The sequence below is a fragment of the Diospyros lotus genome, chromosome 2, assembly GCF_014633365.1.
Source record: "Diospyros lotus cultivar Yz01 chromosome 2, ASM1463336v1, whole genome shotgun sequence".
Taxonomy (NCBI): domain Eukaryota; kingdom Viridiplantae; phylum Streptophyta; class Magnoliopsida; order Ericales; family Ebenaceae; genus Diospyros; species Diospyros lotus.
The window spans coordinates 46,492,546-46,504,646 of NC_068339.1; positions in this window are offsets into that span (position 1 = coordinate 46,492,546).

Below are 12,101 nucleotides of genomic sequence, written 5' to 3' on the forward strand. Positions count from 1 at the left end.
ATTTTAATACAATTTATTTTATCATACTTAATGTTTGATTTAAATGTTGGAATATTTACGCGAGAACCTCTTCATTTATTTTTATTATTTTTTTATTTTTATAAATTTAAACAGTTTGACGATAATATTTCTAATCAAATAAATTTATTATTGTAATAGGATAATAATAAAATATATAATTAAAATAACAAAAAAAATTATATAACCATGCAAAAGAAGGTAAGAATACGAAAATAAAAGTATAAATTTGATGAAATATTATTTAAATGCTCATTTATGATACATACAAGATGCCGCGTAGTCAATACAAGATCCCAGAAACGATCCTCTCTGTTCATCAGGTGGACAGTAAATTTTGGGGAAACAAGAAGTGAAGGGTAAATATGGAAAGACGATGTCGAGGCAATTTATTAAAAGGTCAAAAAAAGGTGAGTTTAAAGCGACACGTGGGGGAGGGTAAATGGGTAAAAGGAGAGGTGCGTGCACGGGGAGGCGAGGTGGGGGAATCTGCCGTAATTGCGGATTGAAATGAGAGAGAGAGAGAGAGAGAGAGAGAGAGAGAGAGAGAGAGAGAGTAACGACAAAACAGATGAAGGCGGGACCTACATAGTGGGGCAGGGTGGTTCGAAAGACGAGGCTCACTCAGTCTGCGTGCACTCGCGTACACGAAATCAGTTGGACTCATCCCCGCCACCTACTACCACTTGCTCCTTGTTTTTTTTTGGTCTCTTCTACCTTGTTATAATCCAAACTTATAATGCGAAACGTGGTGTTATTTCCGTATTTTTGAAATATTTTTATTTTTAAAATTTAAAAAATATTTTTTGCCTATTTTTTATTTTAAAATAATATTTTTAAATTATTTTTGTAATTTGAGACATTAACGAAAAACTCTAACTCAAAATTTTTAATTTTTTTTAAATTTGATTTTAGAATTTGTTTGAATTTTTTATGAAATTTATATTTATTTTTAAATTAAATTACTATTTTTTATATTAAAAATTATATTTACAAAAAAAATCTCTACCTTTTTTTATTTACTCATTTCTTCAGTTTTTTTATTTTTTATTTTTTAAAATTATCGTTTTTTTATTTTTATTTTATATCATATTCACTTTTAATTTTATTTATGTGCACCTTAGTTTCAAACGGTGTGAATTTTAAATTTTAAATTCTAGTTTCGAATTTTGATTTATTAATAAAATTATTTATTATTAGATGAATTATAGTTAACACTCTCGATATTTGATAAAAATAATTTTAATAATTGAAAAAATAATAAAAATTCATTTTAACTTTATAACTTTAATTACATTTCATTCTTTTTATCATTTCACAGATGTTAACAGTCTCAATGCGATGAAAATACTCTTATATTTTCATTGCATCTTCTCTACTATTTATATGGTGAATTTGTCTGAATTTAATTATTTATCAATCTTTTTATTTGTCGATGATTTAACCATTGCCAAATTAGAAATATAAAGAAAAAGAGCAATAAATTTTCAAATTTTACCCAATTCGCTAAGAGGACGAGGATAAAAGAAGGTGAAGATAAATGTGAAAATACTTTTGTTATATTAATAATTTTATTAATAATAAGAGGGAAAGTCCAACTACGATTATAAAATTGTAAAAGATTTCTATTGTTTCTCAAATGTTGGATATTTCTATCTCTTACCTAAATCTCGAAAAATATTTATCAATTAAAAGAAATCCACTAATTTTGACCAATTTATATGTATGTCCACCTTTTTTTTTTTTTTTGTTAGACGATACAATTACTTGTAAGTAATTCATGCTACAACACTCAATTGTTACTACGTGTGCTTGTGTCATACACACTTATTCGATATTATTCTAAATTTTTTCTTTGTTATAAACAAATTTTATTAAAAAATGTAGGTATTCCCGAAAGCCATCACGTATGGCTTCCAACTCCAAAAATAGGCGCACGCAAAAGAAAACAACAATGATGACCCATAAAAAAGACAATCGAAACGAGGACTAGAATAAACATTTTTGCTAATATAAGTAATCTCTCACTCACTTTTTTTCACATGAATGATGTCAAAGAAGTGGTCCTTAATACCATCAATTACATTGTAAAGTACTAACCCTAACAAAGTCGCATATGTCCAAACTTATCTTCTCCATGAATTCATGATCCCGAGAGTGTGTTATCTAACTTTATCGATGGGTTTGAATAATTCATAATTTAATGTTATCAAGGAATCTTTCTCTTTTCATGAAAAATAAGACAAATAAATGTTATCGATTTAATGTAGTCTTGTATAAAAAGACACAATTAATGACAAAATATTACAATTATATTATATTTTAGATATGGGTTGACAATTCTAGTAGGTCATATATACCTGAGAGATAAGAGTCTCAATATTTCTTTTGTCAAAACCTTAGCGAGTAAACGATGTCGTAAGCTTGAATTGAGATCCTATTCAATGCATGCATCTAATACGTCTTTGTCTTAATTATTATTTTGGCTTCATTGTGGCTGTCATCAATCGAGTCAACAACCCAACACAAAATAATTAAAAAATAAACTTTGGTGTGCTTAAATATTATAATAATAATAATAATAATAATAATAATAAAGATGAATTGGATGATGCAAAGGAAAACTCGTACAAACAAGTTGCCAAGGCGGACGGACTGCATCCAGGCGCTTCATCTGTACTGACAGCTGAATAAGGTCATGTCGGCTATTTATTTATTTATTTTATCTAAATTATATTATCTTTATTTATTTAATATTATTTTAATTATATACTCGAGTCAGATATATAGTATCGGTTCTCATCCCACAATTATAGAATCTAATTTTGCTAAGAATCTATATATTGAAGGTTTAACTTATATAAACGATATAATTTTTCCTAGTACCTATTGAAGGTTTATCTTTTTATTATATTTATTTTATAATAAAAAGATAAATATGAATGCACTCTTAATCTTACATAACAGTTCGACGCTTGCCCCTGCTCTTTTTCAAATACTATTTGATTTTCAAAATTTATTGGAGATTTAGAATTTTTTTTTCTTTTTCTATAAATAAGAGGATATTAACAAAATAAAATCGTCAACAATTTACGGTAAGATATCCCCAAACAAACATAAAAAGAAAAACAAACCAAAAGATGACATGAAAGGAAAAAAAAAAACAATCTAACACAATACTAACTTAACAACATGTTCTAAGAAAACATAGAGAGAGAAGTAGTGGTAGAGTCAAGAGTCAAGATTTTGAGTCGAGAGGTATTATTTGATTGCCCGTCATTTTTTTTTATTTTTGAAGAATAAGTGTTAGAGGATATAATAATTTATATACATAACAACATTAAAAGGTTAAAGAGCAATTTTAGAAGCTGAGAAAAAGGGTGTTACGTGCATTTTCTGAACCGTCGATGGGACTGCTATGGACCGAGGATATCCCAATGAGAAGGACCAACCTCTCAAAACCCAATAGGCCCAAGACCGAAGTCATCCCTGCGAGATCGCATAATTGTTAAAGCGCGAGCTCTGAACACGATAACAAATGAGCTCCTGACAATGACTCTAGCTCGTTGGTCAACCCTATCAGCTCACAAAAAAGACCACGAAGCAGACTAATCGGGAATGAGGTCTGCTTATCTTGTTCGTGGTCAACCAGGTCTCAGATGGTGCGAAACTTTTTCCCCCGATTTTATGTAGATAATAAGGATACATTGTCCCTCATGATGTGGCCCCACCGCTTTGAATTTTGTGTAAATTGTCAATATCTCGCACTATAAATAAAGGGTAAAAAACTATTATACAAACATGATAGAAAATACATATTGTTACTTTGCCAAAATGATCAGATGATAGTCGTGGACTAGGCACCGTTCCGGCCGAACCACATAAAAAATTATTGCGTACTGTATATCAATAATGTTGTTTTCTTCCCATCGTATTCATGATTATTGAATCAGTACGGCCCGACGAATCTCGATCGACTATCACTGATCGTCGACAGAGGAGGGGAGAGAATTGTGCACCTCAATTGTACGTAGCTCCGCTCATGTGTAGAAGAAAAAAATCATCAAGTTAGATCAGTAATAAGTGAACTAAGCAGATTGGAACCTTATTTTGCTCGCTTAAGGGTATTTTTTTTTCTTTTTTTTTTCTCAATTGAGATTTAAATTTCATGGAACATATATAGGACTGGAGTCATTTGTCCTATCAGATGTGGAGTCTTTCTTTTATTAAATTTGAAGTCCAAATGATAATAATTTCTCTTAGGAAAAATAAAATAAAATTAGAACTTAGTAAGGGGCCGGGTCAACCATTGAACCGTTACAAGATTGAATAATCATAAAATCTTTGATCAACGGTTAATCTTAGATTCCGCGTTGAGAATCCGAAGGCCGTGGCCAACACGGTTCCATTCCAATACGACATCGTTTCTCCGCCTTATTTAACACAAATTTGACTGAATATATGTATTCATATGGTAAGTTTATTTCTAGAATTAGTGTTCCAATTAATTCGTTAAGTTTTCAACTCTAGGTTTAATTAAATCACTAATCACTAAAATAGAATTAAAAATATGTTTGTGCTTCAAAATTTAAATTTGACTATGATTAGTATTGACAATTGAAGATTTATTTTTTTCGTAATTCATCTTCTAATTATAATATAAATTTATATAAATATCTTTTATATACATTAATAGATGAATTGTAGATGTATAAATATGTACTCAGTACTTTAGAATTATTATAAAAGTATTATTATAATGATATTTTATTTTTTTTCATAATTTTCTCAATTTTGATTTTTCACATAAAATTTGTATCTTCATTAGTGTGTTTAATGGTTTTCTCATGATTTGTTTTTTATTCTAAATTTGTACAAAAAATAATTTTATTTAAATGCTAACGAAAATTTTATTTAAACACTTGATTTTGACATTTTTATTGACACTTTATGATGACATACTTATTCGTACGAATATGGTGACTTAATTATTTGTAAAGATATTTTTGCAAACAATAGACAACTAGGTACTATAGGGGCCGAGTAGGTACCCCAATGTTGTTATTTGGGGGAGGCAATTGGCCTTACATGAATGTATATGGCCAAGTTTAAATGCTAAGATATTTATTAGGTGCTGTCCAGATGAGAATGAATTCCTTTTCATCATCCAAAACAAAATATTATAAAAATGATGGCAAATTACTCAAAATTGAGTAAATTATTAAGGATTAACCAAACTCATCATGTAATGTATTTTTATTGACATATAATAAAAAAAATGACACCTATTTTTTCAAAATACCTACTTTGTGAATTATTTGAAGAATTTGAATCTATCTTTATATATTTGGTTCTAGAAATAAGTCTTCACTTCAAGATTATCGAGATCAAGAATTTTAAAGATGATAACTTTAAATATGTTGTTCCCACTTGTCTCTATAAAGATATGGAACCTTCATTTGTAGAATAAACAACTTTGGATACTTAATAAGTTTTATTACTCATTTACTTTACTAATTTGATTGTCAAAAATTATACAAAGAAAATTAACCCTACTTTATAAGTACTCCAATTGAATCGAGATAAAAATTATAATAATCGCTCCTTTACTTCATGGTCAAAAAGTTTTATAAAAAAGTTGTATCAAAGTTGCATGGAATTTTTTAAAATATATGGAACTTAATATCTTTCCACTAAGTTATATTTTATAAATAAATAATCACGTAAAACAAAGTTAAAAAAGTCTCTTTGGTGAGAAGGTAAAAATGTGATTTTTTAAAAATAAAGTACCCTTTTTGAAATTTTGGTGATCTTTGACCAAAATTAAAAAAGTAATTTTTATTTAGTATTTAGACCTTCTCCTTCTTATAGTCAAATTTCATAATCTATTATATATAATTGGTTTTTATTTTTGATTAATTTAAAGAGTATGTTTGATGTGTGAGTTATTATATTACGCTTAGAAGAGCAAAAGATCTGTGAGTTATTGGTCCCGTTTATTGTAACTTAATTAAAGAAATTATAGTTTCTAACTTCTTAAATTATAGCTTTTAAAATTTAGAATAAGTTGTGAACTTATTTGTTACAACTTCTTAAAAGTTATAGTTAAACAATTGTGGTGTTTGATACCATAAGTTGTAAAATAACTTATTTTTGTATAATTGTCCATAATACTCTTAATAGTTATAGAATGATAATTTAAAAATTAATTAATGTATATGTATAAGTTTCAAGTGTTATAAAAAAAATTAATTAGTGTATAGAGAGAAAAGGAGATGGCGAGAGAAAAGAAAAGATTTGAAAATGGAAATGGCGGTGGAAAAGAGAGGCCCTTGATTGCGTGGAAAGAAGAGTAATTCTTTGTTAAAAACAGGGACAAAATTGTCAAAAAAATGTAACTGTTTAATCAAAAGTTATAGAAGCTAAAGTACCCCGATTTTGAAAAAGTCAACTTTTATTCATTCTAAAAACTAGTAGAAGTTATAAGCTAGAATTCTAAAAATTAAAACAAACACTACATACCCACTTTTTTAAAACTAGAAGTTAAAAGTTGCAGCTTTTAAACTGCAACAAACAAATCCATTATAATCTTATCGACGCTTGTCCTAACTCTTTTTCAAATACCAACTTGATTTTTAAAAATGATTTACAAAATTGATTGGAGATTTATAATTTTTTTCAAGTATAAGTATATTAATAAAAAAAATCGTAGAACGTTAATAATTTACGGTAAGACATCCCCAAACAAACATAAAAAGAAAAACAAATCAAAAGGAGACATGAAAGGAAAAGAAAAAAAAAAATCTAATACAATACTAACTTAACAATATGTTCACAGAAAACATGTAGAAGTAGTGGTAATGTAACACCCTACTCTTTTAAAGCGTGCGTTAATTTGAGATTTTGAGAATATTTTTCTTTAACATACACTCAATATAAATTAAATCCCGATCTACCTTATCAGCGTATCAACTTAGAGAAATGAGTTAAGATAAGTAATATCATCACATAAGCAGAAATAAAATCGAAACTTCAATGATACAAAATCGTAATTTCTCTATTCATAATATAGAATCCGTACCATTGTATGACATGATATTTCAAAACAAAATACATAAAGACTCATCTCTTAACAACAACTACTAAAACTTTGATCATAGAAAAAATATATACTAAAAACAACAGCTATATCCAGGGCCGGCCTAAGGCCTAGTGGGGCCCTAGGCGATAATAAATTTTTTGGGGGAGGGTTGGGTGTTGTATTTTTGAGGCTTCCAAATTTATTTTTTTTTTGGGGGGGGGAGGGACCAATTTTTTTTTTTTTTGGGGGGGGGGGGGAGGGACCAATTTTTTTTGGGAGGTGGTGAAGGGTGCTTTGTTCTCTGTATTTTTCTTTTTGGGGGGGGGGGGGTGTGCTATATTTTTTTTAGGGGCCCCAAAAGGGGGGGTTATTGTATTTTTTTGGGGCCCCAAATTTTTGGGGGCCTACTATGCCTTGGGCCGACCTGGCTATATCTCGAAAATCTCATTTCCTTTGGCGTCGTTGCTTTCACCTAGAACGTTTGAATATTCTAGAGATAAAATTCAAATTAGATGATGAATCATCTAAGCGACAGTTCAAAAACATTTTCATGAATATATGCAAGATCATGAAACAAATCGACATATCCCAACCCAAGAAAATTCCATATAGCACTTAACTTTAATTGAGAAAAATATAATCTCTCTAAAGGCAACACAACCAACATCGACACATTGGCATAACACAATTTTGCTGAAGAGAGACAACCTTAACGCATGAATCCAAGTACCACCCCATTATCATGTCAGACTTTACGCTTCCACTCAAAAGCATTTTGGATCTCAACACAACCCTGGCCACAAAAGGATCAACACTATCCCTGGAATCAACATCCACCTAGACAATAATGCTATCACTATAAGGAACCTGTGGTGGTGTCCACTCTCAATCCGTTTCAGCCCCGTCCCAAGTGAGTCAAATAACATTAATCCTTGGCACGCATCTCGAGTGCTATCACTCGAGTACCATACACAGGTTGATAACTCACATCCCACATGGACAACACATAAACATGTCAATGCCGCAACACATAACATGCATCATATAAAATTAACATTTCAATGCATGAATTTATAATGCACGAGATTCAATGCACATGTATAAAAAAATTTGGTACGAACCTTTTACATGAACCCAACCTATCGCAGGTCAAATCATTTGTACAAATAAATCAAGTATAGGCTCAAATTATCTAAAATAAACCAAGTTTCAAATAAAACTACTCACAATAAATCAAGTTTTTAAGTAAGAACACTCATCTTGAATGTATCTCAGACCACCTCGGTTCTCGTGCAAACCTCGATTTCTGTATTATTATTCAACCTCGAGCCTCAACGATGCCTAAAGATCATATTCATTGAAAGAGTATCATCATCATTTTTTTTTTCAATAATTTTCTCATAATTTCTCCTTATTTTCTTCTTATTTTATCCTCAAAAATTTCAAAATAAATATCTCCTCAATGTTTTTCTTGAATTTTTCTCAACCATAATTCATAAATTATTTTTCTCAAAATAATTAAAAAAAATTCAGAATTACCTGGACTTCACGCGTTGGCGCTTGGGTTCCTCGTGTGCTCCTCATACGTGTCTTCTTCTCCGAACAGTTTTTTCATCTACCAGCAATCGAAAAATGCTCCGATGGTGGTTTTTCTCCCACCTTTTGATCCTACTTCTTAGGGCGACCTCAATGGTACCCTTTGATGCTTAAAACAATGGCCGAAAGTCCCTCAAAAGCATGCTTGAAAGGTAGCATCCGACGAAGCTTCGATTTTTCAGTGACCCTTCCAATTCTAGTCAAAACCACACCAAATCGACCCGAAACTTTTCAGAACTCATCCTCTCAACACAGGAACAAAAGCCCCTTAACCATTTCCTTCGAATCACTCTCGAATGAGAGAAATTTGATGCCTCAATTCTTCGAAAATCTTTGGCCTATTTATAGGCAAACATCGACCTATCTCTAGTCAATCAACGACCATAGCTTTGCCCACACGCTTCCTAGGCCCATGCTCAACCATACCCTGGCAAGATCTGATCATCCCATTGCCGATTTAGCCCATGTGTGGTGGCAGGTCGACAGCTATGCTTGCTGGGATTTTACACTTTGGCTCCCTTGTAAATTTCTTTTGCATTTTGACATTTTCCTTGAAGCCCATGAGTTATCCCATAATTCCATTAGGCTTCATAAGTTCTAAACCCTTCATATCAACTCCCAAAGATTTAGAAAAAATATTTTTTCGACTTTACTGGCAAAATTAATAAATTACACTTAGGCTCGAATAAAATAAGATCGTGTTTCGATCAAAATTACTTTTGTTTATTCCCAAAACTACTTAAGGGTTACTCTTTATGCTAAATATGAACCTACTTAAGATTTCATTGACTTCCCGAAAGCCTCTTACGATCATTTGGTTTCATAGTCTGAATCATAGTTGTACTGAAAATCGTCTCTGATTTGATTTCTTTCAGAGCCACAAATCTTGCGTCGGGATGCTTGTTACCGAAGTACTATTTTCTTTAAACATCTAAGCTCCAGGGTACTCTCTGTAGTCGATTCGACGACTTATTTTTACTATCACGTCAATTTTTAATATTTTAAATTCACTTAAATTACGTGACAATCTCATGCCAACTATGGGGTATTACAAGTAGAGTCAAGACTTTGAGTCGAAAGGCATTACTTAATTGTCTGTCATCTTTTTTTTATTTTTGAAAAATAAGTATTAGAGGGTATAATAATTTATATATACAACATTAAAAGGCTAAAAAGCAATTTTAAAAGTTGAGAAGAAGGAGAATCGCGCTCCCTCAATTATATGTAGTTCTGTCCCTGCGTAGAAGAAATAGAATCATGAAGCTAAATCAGTAATATCTAAACCAACTACATCGGAACCCTATTTTACTCGTTTAAGGGCATTCTTCTTCTTTTTATTTTTCAATTGAGATTTAAATTTCATGGAACATATATAGAACTGAGAGTCATCTCTCCTATCAGATATGGAGTCTTTCTTTTATTAAATTTAAAGTCTAAACGATAATCGTTTCTCTTAGGAAAAATAAAATAAAATTAAAACTTTTGTATTCCTTGATGTATTTAATGAATTGCTCGTGATTTATTTTTTATTTTAAATTCGTATAAAAAATAATTTTATACCTATTGAAAATATAATATAATTATTTTTAAATGCTAACAAAAATTTTATTTGAACACTCGATTTTGACATTTTACTTTACGATGACTTATGTATTCGTACGAATATGATGACTTAATTATTTGTAAAGATATTTTTGCAAACAATAGACAACTAGGTAATGTAGGGTCCGAGTGGGTACCCCAATGTTGTTCTTTGGGGAGGCTACTGGCCTTACATGAATGTATGTATATGGCCAAGTTTAAATGGTAAGATATATATACATTAGGTGCAGGTCGAGATATGAATGAATTTCTTTTTATCATCTAGGTTAAGAAAAAAAATATATTATAAAAAAGATGACAAACTACTCAAAATAGAGTAAATTATTAAGAATTAACCAAACCTGTTACGTATTTTGATTGATAAGCAACAAGAAGATAATATGTGTTTTTTTTAAATTTTGAAGGATCAGCACTAGGATCGGCTCAAGTGCTTAGGGGTCCTAAGCCATCATTAACTTAGGGGTTTTAACCCTTAATGAAAAATTAAAAATTTATTAATTTTATTTTAATAATAAAATTAAAATAATTATATATTAAGTTGATGGGTTGGGGCCTCAAGCAATTGTCTCACCGGGCTACTCCATCAACCAGTCCTGATTAATACCAAAACTTATTTGTAATTAGTCTAACTAATAGCCGTCATCTCAAGAAAATCAAAAATCCCAAGAAGGTAACTTCAGACATACCTTAACTTTGACAAACTCAAAGATACACCTACTCTGATAGATTCTTCAAAGAATTCAAACCTATCTTTATTTGGTTTGAAAGATAAATCTTCATCTCAAGATTATTACAAATCAAAAATATTATTTTTAAAATTTAAATTAAGTGGTTGAATCACGATAAATTAAGATTTATACCAATATATCATGAATTTAATTCTTTATCTTATACAGTAAAACAAAATCTCCACATATAATTTACTTTCTCAACTAAAATTGAGAACACGAGTGATGGGAGATCGTGTAAGAGCGATAATCTCAAGAATTTTAGAGATGATAACTTTGAATATTTTTTCCCTCTAACCTGAATAAAAATGTGGAACCTCCGCTTGTAAAATAAACAACTTTGGATACTTAATACATTTTTATTGTTCATTTACTTTGTTAATTTGAATCTCAAAGAAAAATTAACCCTACTTTTATCTTATAAGTACATGAATCGAGATAAGAATTATAATAATCGCTCCTTTACTCCATCGTCAAAAAGTTTTATAAAAGAGTTGTACCAAAGTTGCATGGAATTTTTTAAAATATATGGAACCTAATATCCTTCCACTAAGTTATATTTTATAAATAAATAATCACGTAAAGACGAAGGCAGAACCGTGGAAATGTTGGCACTTCCTTCTTTCTTCCTTTCTTTTCTTTTTATTTTTTCTTAAGAGATTGCCTCGTTTGTTGTTTGAATAATCTATTTAAATTTAAATTTATTTTTTTTATAAAAAATAATTCATAATCACTATTTATTCAATAAAAAATTAGTAAATTTTGAATTCACGTAATTAAGGTATGCAAACGGTTGGTTCCAAAATCCATTAATCTATTAAATCGAATCAAGGAGTAAAATCGAACCGAATCAACCGATTAATTCGAAAAACTGAATTAACCGATTAAACTGAAAAAATATAAAAAAAAATCAAGAAAAAATCAAAGTAACGAATAGAAAATACATAAAATAAAAAAAAAATTAATGTCGTTTTATAAAAATCAAAACAATATCATTTTAAAGTTTGGTCGATTCGGTTAGTTCAATTCTTTCAACTAAAAAATTAAATCAAAAACTAAAAATAAAACTTTTGAGA